The sequence below is a fragment of the Odocoileus virginianus genome, chromosome 24 (genome assembly GCF_023699985.2).
Source record: "Odocoileus virginianus isolate 20LAN1187 ecotype Illinois chromosome 24, Ovbor_1.2, whole genome shotgun sequence".
Classification (NCBI taxonomy): domain Eukaryota; kingdom Metazoa; phylum Chordata; class Mammalia; order Artiodactyla; family Cervidae; genus Odocoileus; species Odocoileus virginianus.
In genome coordinates, this window is record NC_069697.1 from 49,390,154 (window position 1) to 49,414,322 (window position 24,169).

The window sequence follows — 24,169 nt, forward strand, 5'->3', positions numbered from 1 at the left end:
AGGCTCCACCTTCCCTGGGATCCTCCAGGCAAGAACACTGGGGTGGGTTGCCATTTCCTTCTCCAATGCATGCATGCCTGCTAAGTCACTTCAGTCGTGTCCGATACTGTGAGACCCCATGGACAGCAGCCCACCAGGCTCCTCTGTCCACGGGATTCTCCAGGCAAGAATACTGGAGTGGGTTGTATTTTCCTTCTCCATGAGAACCTCATAAATAGTATGAAAAGGCAAAAAGATAGGACATTGAAAAAAGAACTCACCAGGTCGATAGGTGCCCAATATGCTACTGGAGAAGAGAGGAGAAATAAGTCCAGAAAGAATGAAGAGATGAAGCCAAAGCAAAAAGAACACCCAGTTGTGGATGTGACTGGTGATGGAAGTGAAGTCCGATGCTGTAAAGAACAATATTGCATGGGAACCTGGAATGTTAGGTCCATGAATCAAGGCCAGTACTCTTATAATTAAAGCAGGCAGCAAACCAAATGCAAAAAGGAAATTTCACCAATTAAATAGAGTTTCTGAAAAGCACATGGACTGGTTAGAAGAACATCCGATTCAAAGTCTCTCTTTCTAGTTATGCAATTTTGAGCAAGACACCGACAGTGCTGAGCATTAGTTTTCTCATCTGCACAGCGAGGATAATAATCCCTGACCTGCTTTACGCCAGGACTGCACTAAGGGTCAAATTAAATTATATCTTTGCAAGTAGTAAAGCCTTACACAAATAAAATATGAATGAGAAATCCCGACATAATCATTTTTGTTCAGGATACAGTTATTTTTTAAAGGGTGCAAATGACAAAGACAGTAAGAAAAAATAAAATATTTAAAGCCTCCACATTTATTTAAACCAACATTTATATTAGTAATAGTAACCAAACATAATTCTAGTGTTATTAGTGAAATTTATCATTTACTACTTTTATAATATCCTTTTAGTGAAGGAAGGGTTTATATTTAGCTCTATTTTATATACAGAGAAACTGATGCTTAATCTCTTGACTAAAATCACACAGAATATAGAGTCACAGGACTAAAGATTTAAAGTGTCACCTTTAAAATATGTTCTATTTTTGAAAGGGATGTAAATACCAGCCAAGCCATTCACACTGAGTATGCATCCTAAGTAGCTTTAGTCATGTACCACTCTTTGCGGCCCCATAGACTGTAGCCTGCTAGGCTCCTCTGTCCTTGGGATCCTCCAGGCAAGAATACTGGAGTGGGTTGCCATGCCCTCCTCCAGGGGATCGTCCCAACCCATGGATTGAACCCATATCTCTTACATCTCCTGCATTGGCAGGTGGGGTCTTTAAGATCCACCAATTCCACAGGCAAATGATTTAGAAGGACTGAGAAGAAATGTTACTATACATTAAGAGTACTCACAAGGCAGCTCTGTCGGCACAGAGTCCAAAAGTCCTTTGGTTTCCAAGATTCCAGTGTCTAAGGTTGCCCAGGTGACCATCACATTGTCAGACTAACTCCTAAAAAAAAAAAAAACAGAGAATGACATAAGCACTTAAATATTGAGATGCATGATAAAAACTGAAAAAAATATCCAACTCTATCTCTGAAAGACTGGATAGGATATAGCTTTCTGCTGTCCAGGGTGAAATTACTGTTTGCCTTTTCTAAATCTCCAAGGCTTTATTTAAAGCCCTTTTTTAGACAGGGGGCAGGTTTTCTCATTAAATTACTTCAGATCACCACTAACTCATAACTACCATGCCTGCCTTTATATGTGCCTGTCTTTACATTTTCCTGCAAAAACATCAAAGAGATTTACCTCAGTTCTGTGTATTTGGGACTTCAAAACTAACAATGGCTTGTCTGTAACTTTTTGAGACTTTTCCTTCCACTTTTGGTAGGATAATGAAAAAGTGTGAGTGTGTCTGTGTGTGTTTATAAAGCAAACTTGAAATTTTTACAGAAATACATTAAGACTCTATTTACATTAAATTTATTCATTTAAAAACTGAAGGAGAATTTTAGTAAGATTTCTGAGCTTAACAATAAATCAGAAAATTCTGTAAAAGATCATCAAAATTTTACCATCAATTCATGTATGTTCTTTGATTATATAGTCCTTAAGACAAGTTTTTGACTTCTCCATCCAATCCCCTTAATTGCAAAAAATAAAAGAGAATGTAGTAATATTTACTACTACTGCATTTACTACTGCATGACTACTAAATTAAGTTAGTTAATATTTGTAAAATGCTAGCACTCATCTCACACGCTAATAAAGTGATGCTTAAAATTCTCCAAGCCAGGCTTCAGCAATACGTGAACCATGAACTTCCAGATGTTCAAGTTGGTTTTAGAAAAGTCAGAGGAACCAGAGATCAAATTACCAACATCTGCTGGGTCATCAAAAAAGCAAGAGAGTTCCAGAAAAACATCTATTTCTGCTTTATTGACTATGCCAAAACCTTTGACTGTGTGGATCACAATAAACTGTGAAAAATTCTTCAAGAGATGGAAATAACAGACCACCTGACCTGCCTCTTGAGAAACCTGTATGCAGGTCAGGAAGTAACAGTTAGTACTGGACATGGAACAACAGACTGGTTCCAAATAGGAAAAGGAATATGTCAAGGCTGTATATTGTCACCCTGCTTATTTAACTTATATGCAGAGTACATCACAAGAAACGCTGGGCTAGAAGAAGCACAAGCTGGAATCAAGATTGCTGGGAGAAATATCAATAACCTCAGATATGCAGATGACACCACCCTTATGGCAGAAAGTGAAGAAGAACTAAAGAGTCTCTTGATGAAAGTGAAAGAGGAGAGTGAAAAAGTTGATTTAGCTCAACATTCAAGAAACTAAGATCATGGCATCCGGTCCCATCACTTCATGGCAAATAGATGGGGAAACTGTGGAAACAGTGTCAGACTTTATTTTTCTGGGCTCCAAAATCACTGCAGATGGTAATTGCAGCCAGGAAATTAAAAGACAGTTACTCCTTGGAAGAAAAGTTACAACCAACCTAGACAGCATATTAAAAAGCAGAGACATCACTTTGTCAACAAAGGTCCATCTAGTCAAGGCTATGGTTTTTCCAGTGGTCATGTATGGATGTGAGAGTTGGACTATAAAGACAGCTGAGCTCTGAAGAATTGATGCTTTTGAACTGTGGTGTTGGAGAAGACTCTTGAGAGTCCCTTGGACTGCAAGGAAATCCAACCAGTCCATGCTAAAGGAGATCAGTCCTGGGTGTTCACTGGAAGGACTGATGCTGAAACTGAAACTCCAATACTTGGGCCACCTGATGCAAAGAGCTGACTCATTGGAAAAGACCCTGATGCTGGGAAAGATTGAGGGCAGGAGAAGGGGATGACAGAGGATGAGATGGTTAGATGGCATCACCAACTCAGTGGACATGGGTTTGGGTAGACTCTGGGAGTTGGTGATGGACAGGGAGGCCTGGCATGCTGCAATTCATGGGGTCGCAAAGAGTCGGATATGACTGAGCAACTGAACTGAACTGAGCATAGTATTTGCAACTAAATAAGAAAAGAAGAATGTACTATGAACAATTATCATTATTATTATTAATAGTTGTGAGTTAAGACAGTGAAAAATATTAGTTTATATAGATGAATAAATATTAGTTCCTTGTTTATTCCTGACTTGAAAAATAAGAGATTTATTCACATATATGTCTTGTTTGTCATATTATTAACAAACATAATTAAGGAACTTTCAGATATTATCCAGAAAAATCAGATTGTTTAATAGAGCATGGCGTAATGCAAAGATTACTGAATATTTCACAAAAGTAAAGACTAAGAGGAGAGAACATAGATAATACAATGTCATTGAGATAGAACTTGCAATGTCACCTGGTTTGACTGGAGAACTTCGACATTGTAGTCTAAAATGGAAGGAATTTCAGGCTGGCAGTCAATCTGCTTACTGTGGAAGTTCCAAGACTATAATAAGCAGATTAGGCACATGTAACTGTCTCATTTAGTAACTATCCCATAAAAATGTGTCAATTCTACACATGAAGAACTTCCTTATAGTGACAATCAAGTTCATTTGAATTTAGAATCAATATTAAAATATATTTTACAAAATTACTGGTGTTGTTATACCACAATAAGCAAAATTTATATAATAAAGTTAACATGTTTAGGAACATAACATCTTATTACAATAACTTAATTTTTTGCTTCAGTGACTACCACTGAAAATCCATCATTTTGGATTTAATTTCATGTGTAGACATGATGTATACTTGTATAATTTGATATAATTCATTTTTGCCCACAAATTACATTATTTATCCCTTGCCCCAATAATGTTACTAATATTTGAGAATAATGAAATAAGGAAAGTTTTTTCTTTCCTTTGTATCTTAACTATAAAATTCTCTTAATGGTTTGAGTTTACAAATTCCCTGATTTTACTCTAGAATATCAGAATAATCTTAATTTATAGGATTTTGTTGTTAAAAATGGGGCAACAAAAGTTTTCTCATTTGCTTTAATGTTTACTTTTACTATTTTTTTTTAAACAGAAGCAGGCCACAGGCCTTAAAAGGTGAGAGCTTATGAGCTGATATGTGTTTAAAAAAAGGACTAATTTGACGGTCATATGATCATATCCATTAAATAAACAATTTTTTTAAGAGAGTAGTTAAAGTGAAATAAAATGCTTTCTATTTGTTTTGGCATGCTTTTTGACCTTCTGAGTAACATTCACCTTGTATAAAAGTTAGTATATGTGACCTTCTGAAACATGCATGCCTAAATCACAGAGAAGTATGACAAAAGTTTTTACTTACTAACAAAAAACTATATTATAGGTCCCTTACTATAAAACCCATGTGCCCCAACTAAGACCAGTGCAGCCAGTTCAGTTCAGTTCAGTCACTCAGTAATTGAGCAACTTAGTCAGGGTGTGTGAGATCTAGTTCCCCAACCAGGGATTGAAGCTGGGTACCCCTGCATTGGGAGCACAGTTCTCTGACTTATTATACTGAAAATCAACACAAATAAGAAATGGCAGTCCAGTGGCTAAGACTCCGCTCCCAGAGCAGGAGTGCCCAGGTTCAATCCCTGATTGGGGAACTAGGTCTCATGTGCCCCAACGAAGACCCAGTGCAGCCAAATAAATATTAAAAAATAAATAACAGGAATTTCTAAGTCCCTGGAAAGCTGTGTTAATGTCTAATCTCTTTTCCAATTATCAGGTAGGAAAATATAATTTTTAATTTTGTAATTTCAGAGGCCATTATTTAGGTGATTAAGTGGCCATACTTTTTAGGAAAAACCAGCAGCTATTTCAGTATTTTAATATTCCATGGTGTCATGAAGTTCTATGTCCAGATCATGGTCATATAATAATTAATTAACTTATATCTCAATCATTTTTGCAACTAAAATGCATTACCCAGGGTTCATGATCTAACTCATAAGCAAAATTTACTTAAATAAAATATAGTTTTATAAAAGTTCTTATTAAAGAGGCTAAGAACTTGTGATGTAGAGGAAGAAAATATATTATTCATATTTACACATGGTTGGTTATTCCCTCTTGAGTGATCAAAGTTAAAAAATTACATTAACTAAAATAGGTAATTTTACTGATACATTTGACAGAATGGTCAAGAGAATCTATTTTAGAAAACAACAGATAAACCTACTTTCCCAGGAGAGTGTTTTCTCCTTTAACTTAACAGCATCACCCAATTATATTTGTAAATATTCAGTGTTCATTAGGGCTTAGAAAAAATTCCTTGAATGAATTATTCATAAATACCTCAATCATAATCCCATACCTTATGCTAGTAGTTAGCATTAGTAATAAAGCAAAAAAATAACTGAGAACCCACCTATTATTTTCTTTTAAATCTCTTTCTCCTTTCCTTTCCTCACAAGCGCAGAAAGCATGTTTGTTTTGGAAGCAAATAGCAAATACTACAAAAGGAGAACTTAAAGTGAGAGAGAATGATTGAGGCAAAAATGTAAAATCACATCAGCTGATAAGGGGCTGACTGACCCAAGGTTGAAGACTGCGAGGGCATTAGGACAAAGCTAAAGAATAACAGTCCTTCTGCTGTTAAGTGACAGGCATGAGACTCCACGTCATACCCTTAGATACTCAAAAACAAACCCACTATTTTAAGTTTACACAACCACCAAAGGTGATCTCTGAAAGTCACAGGAGGCAGATTCTCCAAAGCCTTGTAACATACAACCACAGAAACACTATTTACAGCTACTGCCTGCAGTCATTTTCATGGCCAACTTCAAGAAATTCTATTGTGCCTCTTAACAAGGAGTATAACCTAAAATCGATAAACAAGCACAACAAAATTGCGTAAGTGGAATTCAAGGAAATGACTTAAACCATCTTAGAATAAACAAAAAGTGAGAAAATAGAAGAACCGAAATTTGTGATTATAGAACTTCAGTAAAAATATTGAAGGCACAATTCTTGTTCACACATCTTTGTTACGACCTGCCCTTCTAATTGAGAAGCCAAAGATGAGAGAAACATCAGTATTAAAAACAAATATAATTTCTTCAAGTATTGTACTGAAAACTAACCATGACTAAGGTTGAAGCCAAAACACACTGCAAAAGCATATCTTAATCAGCTTGTCTTACTGGTGTCATCATCCTTAGTTTACCCTACTTTTATGATGCAAGTTGAGGTGGTTATGAGGTGGGCTGGCATGGGGAAATGTGAAGAAAGCAAAACATATAGCAGTTCCTATTAGCCTCTGTCTTCCCTAGAGCCAAACTTATATTTACATTTTATTCTCTGAAACAAAGTGTACACTGGAGCCTTTAGCAACATTATTTTTACGTATGATTAGGATGGACAAATATGTATGGTGCCTTAAACAATGTGCTTCAAAGACCTCCAACTAGATGGAGTGTAATTGACCACAAGGGCACAAGCTGCTGAGATTTGAACACCCATTATTGGATTTGCACAGAATCCACACTTCCCACAGGCTTCTCCCAGCCTGCACCTGGGCACGCCTGACATGAACGCAGATGGTCCCTGGGATATATGGGACGCCTCTAATGGCTGGTTTTGGCTGGGGACGGGGGATGGTGGGCTCCCACATAGCATTGCCTCGTATATGTTGGGTGTTCAGTAGTTATTTGGGAGGAAAATAAAACCATCGTTGTTATTGAGATGTCAAAACCCAGATTGTTGCATAAACATAAAAACAAATTAAACTCAGTGTGAAACTTAGTTTTAAGATGATTTTTCGGCTTCCTAATGCAATTCCAGCAAATGTGTTAGAAAACTACAGAGAGAGAGAGTTTTGTCCCAGGTAAATATAACCTCTGATAGAGATGTCTAAAAGTTAAATGGGCTGCTACAATCCTCTTGATTACTCTAGCATTCCCATTTTATAGAACAGGGAACACTAGGCTTGGAGAAGCCAAGTTTTCAGGATTACACAATGTTAGGGGCAGGAGCCAAGATTCCAACCTCAATTTTGCTCATGCTTTCCAAACTACCATACAGTTAGAAGATATACCTTTCATTAAAAGACCTTGCATGCTTACATCAAAGAGTGGATGGACCAGGTGATGTGTAAAACCACTTCCAATGCTAAATTATGATGAATTTTTTGAGAAAATCCACTTGATGATGTTGTATCTCCTTTATGTTCTATATGCCACCTTTCTTTTTCATACAGTGTAGAACAAGTAAATCTACAGATCCCATTTAAAGTTCTTGATTTCTATTACAATTAGTGCAGTGCTTAGGCAAGACTATGTTGCTTTTAAATATAGTGACGGAAATTAACATCATTAAGCAAGCATCTGTGCTAATAATCAAAAGATGATGCTGCACAAATCTAAATATTAAATATTAGACAATATTATATTTTTAAGTAAAATATTAAACAAGTGACAGAATCAGAAGCATAAATCCAGTTGTTTTTAATCCAAAACTTGTACTGAATTGACTGACCGACAAGGTATATCTGTTACTCAACACCTACAGAACTTTGAACAGTGCCACACTCACTTATTCAAATATTAATGTGGTTGAAGTCAGATCACCGCACTCTTTGGAATCAAAATAGCGAAATACCTTTAAACCGAAGCTCTATTTACAAATTTGAAGCCATCAAATTCTGCAATGCCTGTCTCCCATGCTCTCAAGCCCTCAATAAACTGTTTCCTCTAGACTCTAATCCTCTTTCTCAGTCTCTTGTTCACACAGCTACACTGCTATGCATTTTTTTTCTTTTTGGTTCATACTGTCCACCCTACCACACTCCTCTTAATGTCCTTCCTAATATTTTTCACTGAATCCTCTAGAGCTCCCTTTTTTTTTTTTTTTAACGTAACCTAGACATTGCACTCTCTCTATGATCTTTTCTCCTTGAAGACATGACTTAGATTGAGTCCTCTTGAATACTTACTAATTCCATATCTTTAGATCCAGAACAGAGGCTCAGCACAAACCTAGTTCTACTCTATCTCTTGCCATTACTTTTCAGTTCACACAAGGAAACTTTTCTTCACGTAAGTTCATTTCACCAAGCTATACCATCCAGAAAACTAGGACCTAATACCCTTCAGACCGTTTCTTCAAAATCCAACTGATTCAAATGAATTCTTTTTAATGGCTGAGTAATATTCCATGGAGCCCATTATACAGAGCGAAGTAAGCCAGAAAGATAAAGACCATTACAGTATACTAACACATATATATGGACTTTAGAAAGATGGTAACGATAACCCTATATGCAAAACAGAAAAAGAGACTCAGATGTATGGAACAGACTTGTGGACTCTGGGAGAAGGCGAGGGTGGGATGTTTCAGGAGAACAGCATCGAAACATGTATATTATCTAGGGTGAAACGGATAACCAGCTCAGGTTGGGTGCATGAGACAAGTGCTCGGGCCTGGTGCACTGGGAAGACCCAGAGGGATCGGGTGGAGAGGGAGGTGGGAGGGGGGACTGGGATGGGGAGTACATGTAAATCCATGGCTAATTCATATCAATGTATAACAAAAACTACTGTAACGATGTAAAGTAATTAGCCTCCAACTAATAAAAATTAAAAAAAAAAATCCATTTCTCTTCACTCCAAAGTCACACCATAATCAATATTCATAATCAATAACCATGCACTACGACCAGTAACCTAGCCAGAGAAACTGGGACCTCCATGTCTACCCTCCTTTAAGTAACTTACAACCTGAAGATAATGGGCACTCTTAATTCTTCTACTAGCGAAGTCTTAAACATCGACATTCCAATTCCCCATCATTTTCCTGTCTTTCAGACAACACTAAAAACATTATTTCTTTCAATTCTGTCCTGGAATTTCCTTGAAAGTTTCCCCTGTTTTTAGGCTTACATCTTCTCCCAAACTACTGACGCTTTTCTTCTTCTTTTTTAAAAATATTTATTTTTATTTATTTATTTGGCTGTGCAGGGTCTTAGTTGTGGCACACAGAACCTTTGATCTTTAATTACAGAATGTGAACTCTTAGTTATGGCATGTGGAATCTAGTTCCCCAACCAGGGATCAAACCCCACCTCCCTGCATTAGGAGCTCAGAGTCTTATCTGCTGGACCACGAGAGAAGTCCCAAATTAGCCCTTTTCTAACCTTCATTTCTTTTGTACTGTGCTGCAATGTTAATCTTCATTCAAATTCCAGTTCTGCTACTCATTGGTAAAATATCTTGGGAACATTACTTAACAGGATTCTGCTTGTCTTTTAAAAATAAGCATAAAACTTGTACTTCATAGGAAAGGAGGAGACAAATGTGGCAATGTCTATAATGTACTAAGCACAATTCCTAGCACATCAAGTACTCAATAAATATTAACATCACCTTTAATCATCAATGTTCTCAAGGCATTCACATCTTTGTCTTCTGGCAACAAGAAGCCTGGGACTTCTAAACTCAAAATGGGCACTGCAATTACAGTACTGAGTTTTAAAAAACATGAATTAAGCTCACAAGCTGATGCCAATATACATTCATAGATTTCACTTGTTAACAGGGCTCTCAATGGCTTTCCCATAAGCTTTTTTCATATCTCTTGGTACGTTCCTCTCTTTTCCAATGGGGTTCTAAACATCTTCCTTTCCCCTCAAGTTTCCCAACTACCCTGTCATCTGTCAATCTGTGGCTGACCAGGTTTCTTATTTGCAAAGAAAATGAAAACCATCAGACCAGGCATGAAATGCCATAAGTGTGTTCTTATCTGTGCGCACTTCTGGATCCCCTGTGAGTCCTTCATTCATTCCCTCCTGCCCTGGTAGTAGAGGTAAGCCCCTTCCTGGTCACCAAATAGGCCTTCCCCTAAAACATGGGAAGTTCTCCCTGTCTGTGGATGGTTCTGCCCTCTGATTGGACCCCTTCCTTCTCCTCTCCTGTGACTTCTTCCCTTGCACTACATATTCTAACCACACTGAATTCCGTTTTCAGCTCAACCCATGCTGTTTCGTATCTTCCTGTCTTTACTGCCTTAGCAGTTGCCAGTGCCTATCAAGGAATCCTTGTCTCACCTTTCTATTAGCAAAGGTCCTATTTATTCTTCAAGACCCAACTTAACAATTCCTCTTTTGTGAGAGGAGGGAAGAAAGATGAGAGAGAGGACACTGAAAAGTATGGACAGGAGGAGGAACTCCCAGGAAAGGTGGTAATAGGGAAGCCTCACGGTATCTCACAATAGAGTTGACGGATGATAATGAGTTTTAATTATGACACCGGATTTCTTGCTTTCTTCTATCTTTAACACATATTTCCACTTATTTCATGAAAAACATTTCAATGGCTCTCTGACAGCTAATAAATAGAGTCCTCAGCCTTTCAAATTTACAGATAACTACAAAAATATCTTCAACTGTCAGGAAATCACCAGATTTCCAATGGTTTATGAATAGACTTTGAAAGGAAAGGGCAGAAGGAAAAATCAAACTAGATACACATTTGTTGGTGAGAAACTTTAAAAAAAGAAAAACACAGAAATCAGTGACTTTGATTTTTCTGCAATTTTCTCAAATTCCTTAAGCACTAGGTTCTTACAACATTACTATAATACAATCCTAAGGTAACATCTGAAACTGAAATTTAGGCTGTCATAACCTTTGAATTACAATAAAGCCAGGACCTACATTGTTATTAACATCTGGTTAAGTTTCACATTTTCTTTTTTGCTTTGATTTAAAGCCTTTTAAAAATGTTTTTGGTTGTTTATTTTGGCCATTCAGCTTTATTAGGTGCTAAAAGATATAAATTTTCCTATTTTACTGCTATTTAGATTTTATGCCAAATGTTAGCAACATATGAAGCCAAATATTCAAACTTAACAAATACTTTCTCAATATTTCTATTTCAAAATCTCCCACGTGCTTTGAGTTGCAGCAGGGTAGACACTGCTTTCTAAAGGGCAGTGCAATAGTCAACTTCAGGGATATTTATCATTTTTTGTGAACAGATGTAGGTCATCGCAGAGATAGCTCCAAAGTCACCTTCTAAAGTTGAAAGACACATGTGAAATTTGGTAAAGTTTCAAACCCTGTTAGGTATACCACCAGAGTTTTCTTCAATTCACCAAAATTCCCTTTGTGCTGGGGAGAGGCTGCTGGAACACCAATGTTTTCAGACTGCTCGGCTAGATTACACTGCTGTGGTACCACTTATCTAGAGCTATTTAAAGCATCTTCTTGGGTTACAGTAAGCTATATTGTAAATCTAATTACATTTGCCCACAGGAAAGTAAGTACATGTGAACCCTGCTCTGTAATCTACTTAACAAAAGGCACTGTATTTTTCTTCATAGCATTTATCAAATTGTTATTACATAGCTATTTATATTTCTAAATGCCTTTCTCTTCCACTGTAAATTTCAAAAGGGCACTGAGCATGTTGTATACACAGTACTTTTGCTCAGTGTCTAGAGGGTCAATGAATGTTTGATGAATGAATGAATGAGTGATCACATAAGAGATAACTGAATCATATACATTTATGCTTGACACTTTAAACTCATGCTGAAAAGGTGTACATACTTCAGAGACTCACTGGGATGTGTTACAGTGTAGTGCACAAAGCACAAATTTTCAACTCAAATGGAACGGATTTGGGACTTCCCTGGTAGTCTAGTGGTTAAGACCCCACACTCTTGCATGAGGAACAGGTTCAGTCCCCCGTCAGAGAACTAGACCTTGTGTGCCGTAATGAAGACCCCACAACTAAGACCTGGCAGTCAAAAAAAAAAAAAAAGAATAGAATAGAAGAATAAAACAAATAAACTAACTTTTTAAATGGAATGAATTTAATGTCAGGTCTGGCATTTAATAAGTTGTGTGATCAAAGACAAGTGAAATAACCTCTCTAACCCTCTGCTTACTCATCTGTAAAATGTGAAAAATTGCAGTGAATTAAATATTAAAGATAATGCATTCAAAAGCATGCAGCACAGTCATGGCATGGAGCAAAGTCTTAATGTGGTGGGTATTATCACTTATTAATATTTTATATAGCTTTTAAGTGAATTATATAAATCTAAATTATCCAAGGGCTTTTAAAAATTGACAACATAAATCTAGTGTGAGCATATGCTAGCAGTGATAACTCATCAATAATTTACAATAATAAAATGAATTTTCCAACACTTTCGTGTCTATTTTTCCAATATTAAACAAGTTCTTTTCAATTAAATTTCATCATTCTTTACTCTGTACACTCCTTACAAATTCTTCACAATCACTCAAGAATCCTTCTCTGATGGTGTTCCTGACAACAATCTGAATTCATCAGTTCAATTCTCTCACCTAGATTGAATACTCTTCCCTAACCAACTTTCATTACATTATTGTCCCTATATCGTCCCTGTATTTCATAACTTCAACCATTATCACAGTGGAAAAAGTAATCATTGCTGAAGTGTATTCTCCCTTCTGGACTATACTTTCTTCAAGGCTCTAATTTCTGCACAAAGAACTGGATCCAATCTAACTCTTCAATTTTTATTCATCCCTTTATGAGCATATACTGAGCATGATCTATTCTTGTCTAAGATAGATCTATGATCTATTCTATGTTGAAGAGCTAACATATAAGGTGATAGTATTAGGAGGTAGGGTCTTCGGGAGATGATTAGGGATGGGATGCATATGTGCCTGCGTGCTCCAGCTGTGTCTGACTCTTTGTGACCCATGGACTATAGCCCACCAGGCTCCTCTGTCCATGGAATTTTCCAGGCTAAAGTACTGGAGTGGGTTGCCATTTTCTGCTCCAGGGGATCTTCCTGACCCAGGGATCGAACCTGCATCCCTTCCATCTCCTGTGTTGGCAGACATATTCTTTACCAATATGCCACCTGGAAAGCCCCAGGAATGGGATTAAGGTCCTTACAAAAGGGATTCCAGAAAACTAACTCACCCCCTCAACATGTAAGGATACAAGGAATCAGCAGCCTGAAGGGGGGCCCTCACCTGACTCCATGGCACCCTGATCTCAGACTTCCAGCCTCCAGAACTGTAAAAGACAAATTTCTGTTGTTTACAAGCTGCCCAGCCTGTAGTATCTGGTTACAGCCACCCAAAAGTCTGGCAACTCACGTGGTAGACACTGCTCTACATGACAGACACTGGGCTGGGTTAGACGGCTTCAAAAGAGCGCAGAGAGTCTCTGGTATCAAAGGGCTCACAGACTCAACAGGGGATGCAAAACTAGAAACAAATAATCATGCAAATTGTGATAAGGGAAATACTATGCTCCTGGCTTCATGAAAACACAGAAATAACCATGTGAGTGGCTTTATGGTAACTAAACAGTTTCAGGTAAGTAAGCACATGGACAGGATCCTAGAGAAAGCATTCTTTCTTAAAGGATAAGAAGGAATCAGTGAACTAAAAAGGCAAAAGGAAGGCACTCCATGTCCAAGAGTTGGTATGAAGCACAGAAACAGGTAACAGTGTCGTCATACAGGAAACACTAAGGCAGCAAATTTATTTTGCAACTCTTGTAAGATCAATTCATAAAGTGTGATTCCAGCACTGAAATGCACAGGAAAGGCTGTATATTAGACTGTGTCTGCTGCTGCTGCTGCTGAGTCGCTTCAGTCGTGTCCGACTCTGTGAGACCCCATAGACGGCAGCCCACCAGGCTCCCCCATCCCTAGGATTCTCCAGGCAAGAACACTGGAGTGGGCTGCCATTTCCTTCTCCAATGCATGAAAGTGAAAAGTGAAGGTGAAGTCGCTCAGTCGTGTCCAACTCTTCACAACCTGCTCCGTCCATGGGACTTCCCAGGCAAGAGTATCGGAGTGGGGTGCCATTGCCTTCTCCGTAGATTGTGTCTAAGTTAAAATAAATTGTGGTTACAATTTAAAACATCTGTAAATTCAAACTTTTTTTCTTTATACCATTTAAAGTAATAATGGGAAATATCTGTTTGGTTAGATTTTATTCAGTACTTCAGGTCACCTGGAGAGACTATTGATATTCCAAAATGGTGAACTATTAGCATTACTGCAGATCTTCCCACCAAACAAAACTCCAAACTGCTTTTATTACTGCCGTCTAGGAAAAGGCCAGAAAGGCTCTCTATAAAGAGAAGCTGACGCATATTGGAAGGCACCATCAATAATAGTTTATTAAGCCCTAAGTTGTAGGAAAGCACTGGAATTGGCTCCCTCTTCTCACAAATGGACAAAGTAAGGACCAGCGATAACCGATAATGTTCAGTGACTCTCCCCAAATCAAAAGCACCCATGCTAAAATGACTCACTGGGATAAAAGTAGAAAAGTCATAAAAGGAACATTTGGGGTGGGGGGATAAAAAAGACTAACTTTGTCTCTATTCTCACATCTTTATAATATGAGCCCTAGAAACTATTGCCCATCTATAGAATAAATCTATTCTATCAAAAATATTCCTTTTTAATATAAGTTTTGCATCCCATTAGGACAGGGGCTTCACTTTCGTTCGTCACATTTTCCCCATCTCAAGCCAAGTAAGTTCTAAGAAATATTTTTGAATGAATGAATAATGCATGAATTCATGTTGTACAGAAGACTAGACTCAGGAGAATTTGGCAGCAAATCAACACACAATGTTTCTGTCCTAGTAGGGGATACAAGCAGACAAATTTAAAAGATTGTTTTGTATGAAGCAATTTTTTTTTAAAGTATCATAGGAATAAGAGGTTGGGAGAAATGGTTCCTTTAGCCAATGTGATTAGAGGGAAGGCCTCTGCAATGGAAAAGGTAGGTACAGTATATAGATTTACTTAATATTTTGGATTTGCTATTTCAAGGTATTAACATATCCTGGCAACTAACACAGTTCCAATTTAAAGGCAGAGAAAAAGTTTAATGAGTTTATACAAGATTGTTTCAGGTAATATGTATGTATATCAATCCACCTTTAAACAATGCAAAGGGGTTAGGTACACTGAGCCTTTGTGTGATTGAAAATCCCAGTATAACCTATCAGCCTCTGTGTCCCAAGTTCCTCTGTATCTGAGATTCTGTATCCACAGTCAACCAACCAGAGATTGTGTAGTGCTCTAGTGTGTATTTATTGAAAAAAGTCCCTCTACAAGTGGACAAGTGGAGCAGTTCAGATACCTATTAGTAAAGAATCAACTGCACACACACATATTTAGATATGTGTGTATAGATATTACTAAAAAAACGTCTGTACAAATGTTGCCCTGAATGTTCTATTCAACTAGAAATCATTTTATACTTCTCAATTTGCCCATGTAAGTCATTTTTCATACACACAGCACCTCACAAGAAAACCTGTACAGCATTAATTTAAAGATTTCTGAGGAGACTATGCTTAAGCACCAAAATATTCTTTAAAAAAATGTTTTTTGAGAAGACATTTAGAACATCAGGCTCTTTATTAGGTTGCCAAGATGAAAGGTGAGTATTTTCAGTTGTTAAATACAAGGAAGCGCTTCTGTTTGTAGAGGCTGCCAATGACTTTCATTATATCTGTCAGTTAAATGGTAAAAAAGAAAGAACAATCATTGAAATAAATCCTACACAATTGCAAACATTTGGCATGATAAGTGGTTTTAGTAGCCAATGGTGGCATGGATCCTCATGTTATTTGGGTAGATAGAACCCAAGAGTATTTCGGAGAAAGCACTACATTATTTTCAGAATTTCAGTTATTTAATTTCTTGTAGCAAATGGAACAGTCTCGGTGTTTGGAAAAAATGAAGTTCTCAAGATTCTCTCCCTTTTTTTTTTGGCTGCACTGGGTCTTAGTTGCAGCATGAGGATCTTTAATTGCAGCATGCCAACGCTCAGCTGAGGCATGTGGGATCTAGTTCCCTGGCCAGGGATTGAACCCAGATCCCCTGCGCTGGGAACATGGGGTCTTGGTGACTGCACTACCAGGGAAGTCACCCAAAAATGAAATTCTAATATTTCTTTTTCTGCAGAGTGTAAAGTTCAAGTTAATATATGATATTATTTCAAATGACATAAAAGGGACATTCACCAAAATTTAAGTAGAATGTTATCAATTGCAATCATGAAAGCCACTCTCCCCCACAAGTCAAATATTAAAAACAGAGTAAATCACAAACTTCCTTGTGGTCTGCTTACACATTTTGTAAGTCTAATGCCTCTTTTCTTTCTAGTGGTATTTCTGAGTTTCCATACACGTGCTTGCATGCTCAGTCATGTCTGACTCTTTGCAACCCCATGGACTGTGGCCCACCAGGTTCCTCTGTCCATGGGATTCTCCAGGCAAGAATACAGAAGTGGGTTGCCCCTTCCTCCTCCGGAGGATCTTCCCAACCCAGGGATCGAACCAGTGTCTCTTGCGGGCTCCTGCAATGGCAGGCAGGTTCTTACCACCCAAGGCACTTGAGTTTCCTTATAAGCATTTAAATTTGGCAAGAGGCTGAAAAATGGCCGAGAATCTGTTGATGATGCTCTAAGCAGGGATATGAACTGCGAGCCTGATGAGAATGAGCCAGTGATGATGACTGCCGTTCTTTGCTGGCAACCCCGTCTTTTCCTACATCACTTTGGCTATACAGGATGGTTTCCACGTCCTCCCTCTCATAAAGAGTTGTGTTCTAGTTTTAGGCTGTCTTTGTGCTTGTTTTATTGCATATAGACAATAATATCTGTAAGAACATTATAAGAAGAGGACTAGGACAGGAGCACAACAATACACTGCAGCAAACACAAACTAATAGAAGAAACTAAAAACTAATTTCCAGGACAGGGGATGATGAGATCAAAGAAAAATGGTAAGGACTGCAAGAGCGTTATGAAAAAGTAGCTCCCAACTCCTGGACTAAGTCTTAGAATTGCTACAGAATCTTTGGAAAGCAAAATCAGCATGTTTTTAAAGGCTTCAAAGTCAAGGTCCATGAGCCAAAAGAATTATAAAACTTGGTCATGTATGTCTTACTGAATTGATACTTCCCAATGATAGATATTAATAAAAACTGCATTGGATTGAGAAATACAATATCAGTATTTCAAGCTGAAAAAAGAACTATGTTCATTCAGATGATTTCAACAACTAAGGTATAATAATGCAACTCACATGTTAATAGAAAAGCTATAGAATATGAACACATGAAAATATCTTTGCTGTTATAATCTGATATTCACACAAGTACTTAATACTATGTTTCCTATGTTAATTATAAGCAAACACAGCTAAGAGAGATTCTAGTCTATATTTTATAAACTTATAAACTCTTTTTATAAAAGACTATCATGGAAGAGGTTTTAATATTTATATTTGACATAATGAGAAAATATTTAGGTAATGTTTAATTCTAAGACATCCAAGAATTACTTATAGAATGTTTTAAGAATTAAGAGTCAGGATCTGTCTTTTCTTGGGCTAATCACTAACAAGCTATGTGAATTTGGAAAACTTAGTTAACTTTCTTAAAGTCAAATTTTCTTCTTTTCCAAAGTGGAAATATCTCATAGGTCATTGAAATAATAAAATAATATACTACTTGCAGACAGCTTGGCACTTGATAACACATAGTATTATGAATAACATATTTTTTAAAAAATTACTAATCCACTGGAATACAACAAAAAGGAGAGTATTATTTAAAACTTCATATATATTTTTAAACATTTTTCCTCCAGGGACTTCCCTGGTGGTCCAGTGGTTAAGAATCTGCCTGCCAGTGCAGGGTAGACAGGTTTGATCTCTGGCTGGGGGAGATTACACATGCCTCTGGGCAACAACTCCTGAACCCACACTCCTGTTTTCTACCACACAAGAGAAGCCTGTGCTTCACCACCAGAAAAGCCACCGCAGTGAAAAGCTTGCACACCACAACTAGAGTGTAACCCCTGGTCACCGCAACCAGAGAAAGTTCACACACAGGAACAGAGAATTTATCATCAATAAATAAATAGATGATGATAGACAGATAGACAATAGATAAAGAAAAAAATTTTTAAGTATTACTTATAAAAAAATTCTTCCTCTGTCCAGAATTGTAGTTCCTATAAAAAAGAATCACAAGATTGGAAAATAATGGCAACTTTAAAAAAAGGCAGTGACTATTTCTATTTATAAGGGAATGCTAAGACAGAAAGGAGGAGGAAATGGAGAGAGAGAATGATAAAAGATCAGGAAGGCAAAGAGGAAGAAATGACTAGTCACTATAAAATATCAGATTATTATTGTATACAAAGTATTTGTGAAATAAAATCCTCTAGTTCCCAAATGCATTCTGTTAATGTCCTTTGAGCATGAGATATTTATGCAGAGTTCTACAGATTACAGATTAACATGTTATGGTATTCTAAATTTATGCATTTTAAACAATTTCTGTGACACATTTCTTCCTTTGTTTTCCAATGTGCACACAAAAACAGCAGAATGGGAACTGCTTCTTTTACTAAGGGCAAACTGAGGTTGAAACAAAGATAACCTTTCTATTAAGACTAAGCCAGAAAAGACTATTAATAGATTTACAGTTGAGTGGTATGGCTTGGTCATAGCTTCTTCTTTAATACTCAGAAGGTGGAAGCTGACTATTCCTAACCATGGTCTCCATTTTCTATATAAAGTCAAGAGCAAAGAGGTCAGGGGTACTTGACTTGTACAGACCCATTTTGGAAATAGGAACAAAATTTTCTAAGTTGTTTGAAATCAGGAATTATTTTCTCATAATCTACATATTCTCTGAAAAAATAGTGTATCAAGTCTATGCACTCAAGGAGTAATATTTGGATTAACCTAGGGTGTCTGGTGCTACATGAAGCTGAAATCTCTCTTAAATCCATGTAATCAAATCCATAATGTAATACATAGCCAAAGTGGGTACTATCTGTTAAGTTTATTAAGCAAAGACACCAGTAGACTGGAGAGGTCTATGTGCTATGGAGGTCTATGTAAACACACCAAAATCTAAGCCTGTGTCTCACAGTTATAATCTAAGCCTGTGTCTCACAGTTATAAAATCAAAACACCAAAGACAACCCATCAGAAACTGCCAACTAGGCTTTGAGCTGCAAGCAGGTGATAATTTCCTTACTTTGCTTCTGCTTTTTCTCTATGAAAGTTTCTCCCCAGGTACCTTTTGGTGGAGCTGTCTTAACCACTTCAGTTTGGTGCTAATTCCAAAAGTTTGTTTGCTCAAATCCCTAAGAATTTTGATATGTCTCAGTTTATCTTTTAACTTTCCTATTGTAACTTCAGCTGAATCTCCTGGGCACCCCTATAACTCTGAAAGTAACAATGAAAAAAAAAAAAGAAAGTGTTAGTCACTTAATCATGTCCAACTCTTTGCAACCCCATGGACCTGGTCAGGATCCTCTGTCCACGGAATTCTCTAGGCAAGAATACAAGAGTGGGTAGCCATTCACTTCTCCAGGGGATCTTCCTGACCCAAGGATCAAACCCAGGTTTCCTGCATTCCTAGAAGATTCTTTACCACCTGAGCCACTAAGGAAGCCCCAAAGTAACAATATCCTGCAATAAATCCCTTTATGGTACACATATTTTGTCACCAAATATAAGAGATGCACATAGTTGAAATATTCTGTAGAGTAACTTAATCATAAGAGGCCTGGAAAAATTTTGTTCCATATATTAGCAAAAAGAGAATGATTAACCTCATAGTTCAATAATGAAGATTTTCTAAATTAAAGTTTTTCCTCTTTGTTTCTCAATATTAATGCTAGGGAAAATAAGTTCATTTGAGGAAAAAGGAAGTATTCATGTTTAATTTCTTGGAAATAACATAATTCTACATAGGTCTTAATTTAGAAATTATACAGTTTTGATCATTTTACCTCATGGCCTCATGAAGCTTGAGCTTCATTTATTTAAAAATTGTTTAAGCAATTTTTAATAGAAAAAAATAAATTAAGGAAAACAAAACTCACATTCAGCACACCTTACACATTGTTTAAAAAGTAAGGGCTTTTTGATTGAAATTTGTGAAGTAATTGTTTAAAAATTTAAATATATACTGATGTTGAAGCTGAAACTCCAATGCTTTGGCCACCTGATGCAAAGAGCTGACTCATTTGAAAAGACCCTGATGCTGGGAAAGATTGAAGGCTGGAGGAGAAGGGGACGACAGAGGATGAGATGGTTGGATGGCATCACCGACTCAATGGACATGAGTTTGGGTAAACTCCGGGAGTTGGTGATGGACAGGGAGGCCTGGCGTGCTGCAGTCCATGGGGTCGCAAAGAGTCGGACCCGAATGAGCAACTAAACTGAACTGAAACTGAAGATATAAAGTATGAACTTAGGGTAAATCGTTCTGAGTAACACTGATTTCAAGTATGTCATTATTATCATACATCACTAGAACAGGAATGTTTGAGAGTTCAGGAGTTTCTCAGTTTGGTATATATACTTCCTATCTCAGAAGAAGGATATAGTGATACACCACTGAGAAATTCACCACCTTGAATATTTGGAAATTCTAAAGGATTTGCTCAGGGAAATATTTTTTTCTGATGGAAAGATGAATCAAGTCACAAACATTCCCTTTGCCATTTCTGGATTATACAGTCTTTAGTTGCCATATCCACAAAATTAGACACCTACATCTGAAGTGTAGGTATGTTTCAGGAAATTATAACACAACTCCTTGCAGACTCTTCATGGAATTTTCTATTGTATATCTGACACTTGGATTTTCAACTGTAAAATGAGTTTCAAACTGATGAAAAATGCATGAATTTATTTCTAGAGTATTAAGTGAAAAAGTGGTGTGCAAGAAATTAATTAGTAAAGTAAAGGACATTTTAATATTCTCTAATGGTAAAAGTATTAGACTGTGCTCTCGTTTATTGCACTGTATGATTTGTAATCTGTTCTACCACAAGCTCACTTTGTATATAAAACCAAGAAATTTGTTTCAGCTGGATTGCCAGTGGAAAGAGAATTGAGGAAATAAGTCACAAAGGCAATGTTAATAAGGGGCAGAATTTCGAGCTCTGATAGCACATTTTGTACCTGGATATAGCAGAGAACTTTCCAATTAGAGCCAACAAGTAGAAAGCTGATAACTCCAAGATGAGATTTATAGGAAGAGGTCAGCAGCCTATAATGAGAATTTGGAGCACATACATCCAGCTGTAACACCTTTAGTATAAGTATAGCTTCTAATGGCAAAAGCTAATGGCTCCATGACAATAATAAATAATAGTGAGAGAATATTCTAGCCTCAGGCCTCAGATAGGAAACTGGGGTGGCATTATACGATTTTCACTAACACTAGCTGAAGGAGAGTTCTAAAGAGGTAGTTTCATTCCCAAAGACCATCAGCTACACTAGAATTTGGGAAATCACAATAGGCAAGGAACAATCTTTCAGCCGAATCCCATCCTTTCCTCAAAGGAATTTACATTTAGGCTTGTCCTCACAAGGAAGGAGGGGGGAAGGAAGGGAATCACTCCTCATATTCCCATCCCTCATTGTATACCACTCAATAAAAATGTAACAGGAAATAATACTGCAAAGCATCAGAACTCACTTTGTGTGTGTACCTACCAAGACACTCTTGAAGCACTCGTAATATGTACAGCGTGTACTGGGATACCTGGAATTGTGCCCTGCACAACCTACAAGGTCATTTACATGCAGCCCTGAAGTAACAGTTAAGAACATGCACTCAAGAGTTGGCAGATCTGGAATCAAGTGATCCTAACCCTGTGACTGTGAGCAAGTTAAAGAAACCGGCGAGGTTTAGTTTCCACATCCATGAAGTGGAGATAAGAATATGAACCACCACCAAAGGTTACTGGAACAATAAATGCAAATACCACACACAGAACACTGCCTGGCAGATGTGAGTGAGCTTTAACTCTCATTTAATTTATTATCACCACAGAGCGACTTTTGTGCTAAGTGTCACAAAAGTATACGGAGCTGTGTGCTTGAATATGATTGAATATGAGGCCCCTGGAATGTTAGGCTTCAAACCCCATTGCTAAACATTAATTAGTCATATCACTTGTATCTAACCTTTACCACGAAAACACACATAATATGACATGCCTTTGTGATCTCATGCTAACCGATAAGGTTAGTAGTCTGCTAGGGTCTAAGTATCTGTAACCTTAGTAACCACACTGCACATCCCCACGCGCCACAGCTTCCCCAGAGCCCAGGAAAACAGGACAGAGCAGGGAAGGGTAGAATTGATAACAGCAAATATAAGCACAGTGATGTATTAACCAAGAAGACAGCCTAGTTTTATAAAAAGAAAATAAAGTGCAAGCACGCTGTAGATTTTTTTTTTTTGAGCATTTGTACAAGGACCAGGAAAACATAGTTGGAAGTCTCATCATATCGACCCCAAGACTGACAGCGGAGTTATTATTCTTCAGTGCAGCCAGAGGCCTAGAAGTCAGGTAGATTATTAACAGCAGGATGGATCCTTCACCTTTAGGTAACTTTCATACAAACCCTTGTCTCTTCCTAACGCCAATGCCTATCAGCCCATTAATCACAGCAGCCTCAGCCCGCATTCCATCTGTATTTAGTTGCTACCTTTCAGTTGAATCCCATCACACTGCTGGCTGCTCCTCTTGCCATGTGACAAATGAAAAAGAAATATGCTGCTATTCCAGGAAAACTGCAGTGGTTCTGAACCTGGGCGGTTTTGTTTCCCCGAGGATGTCTGGCAATATTTGGAGACTTAGCTGGCTGTCACAGCTGGGAGGGTGCTGCTGGCTTCCAATGGACAGAGGCAGTGCCAGGGCTGTGACAGGCATGGGAGGTGCCCAGCGCTCCAAATTTAAGGAGGCACTCACTCACTCTTAGGGTTATCCACACTCAAGATTAAAGTTCACATGACCCCCGAGAGTGACTGCCTCCTTAAACACCATGGCCTACCTGCCTCCCTTGCCTCCCTCTAATCCTAGCCCTGGGTTGAGGCCAGGGCTGCCTCTAAACATTCCCCAAAAAGGAATCATCCAGTCCAAAATATCAGTAATATTGAGACCAAGAAACCTAGATCAGTTTAAAGAATCTAAAGAAAATCAGGGTTGGAAACAGGATTCCCTCCCTTTTCCACTTTAAGTTACAAATTTAAATGCACACTCTGTTAAACCTAACATCTCTAATAGTGAAATAATACCAGATTCTACCATTTAGCTTCAATCTGTTTTATTCCCAGGGCTTCCCAGGTGGTGCTGGTGGTAAAGAATCGACTGCTGATGCCTGAGACATGGGTTCCATCCCTGGGTTGGGAAGATTCCCCTGGAGGAGGGCATGGCATCCCACTCTAGTATTCCCACCCAGAGAATCCTCTGAACAGAGGAGCCTGGTGGGCTACAGTCCATGGGGCCGCAAAGAGTCGGACACGACTGAGAAACTCACGCACGCTCGAATTTTACTCCAATCCACATAAACTACAATGAAGGTAAATTAATTCAACCTTCTCCTTCCGGGCCTATATACTCAGGCCTCAGTCTTGTCTCTGCCACTGTACCTCCCACTCAACTCATTTACCTCTAAGGCTCAGATGCAAAGCTACCTTCCCATCAACATGAGACTCCTCCCTTCTCAGATCTGTTTCTCTCTTGTGTATCTTTCTTTGTACTTAAATTACACTATAATCATTTGTTTTTTTTAATTCTCCCTATCCCTGACCCAACCTCCCCCACCCACCCACCCACACACACACTCACACATATAAACATGCAGAAACACACACACAC

General features: G+C 37.8%; 1 protein-coding gene across 5 annotated transcripts in view; it reads right to left on the reverse strand.

The window, feature by feature from the left end:
* Positions 1–24,169, reverse strand: part of SLC16A7 (solute carrier family 16 member 7) — a 182,296-nt gene that overhangs the window by 122,709 nt on the left and 35,418 nt on the right. For 3 of the 5 annotated variants that reach the window (XM_070454682.1, XM_070454686.1, XM_070454684.1), the window contains exon 2: positions 1,387–1,484. The gene's annotated coding sequence lies outside the window, so the exon portion shown is untranslated. Of the gene's footprint in view, positions 1–260; positions 393–1,386; positions 1,485–22,997; positions 23,109–24,169 lie in introns of those variants that run through there. The other 2 variants (XM_070454685.1, XM_020893617.2) reach the window with 2 other exon arrangements.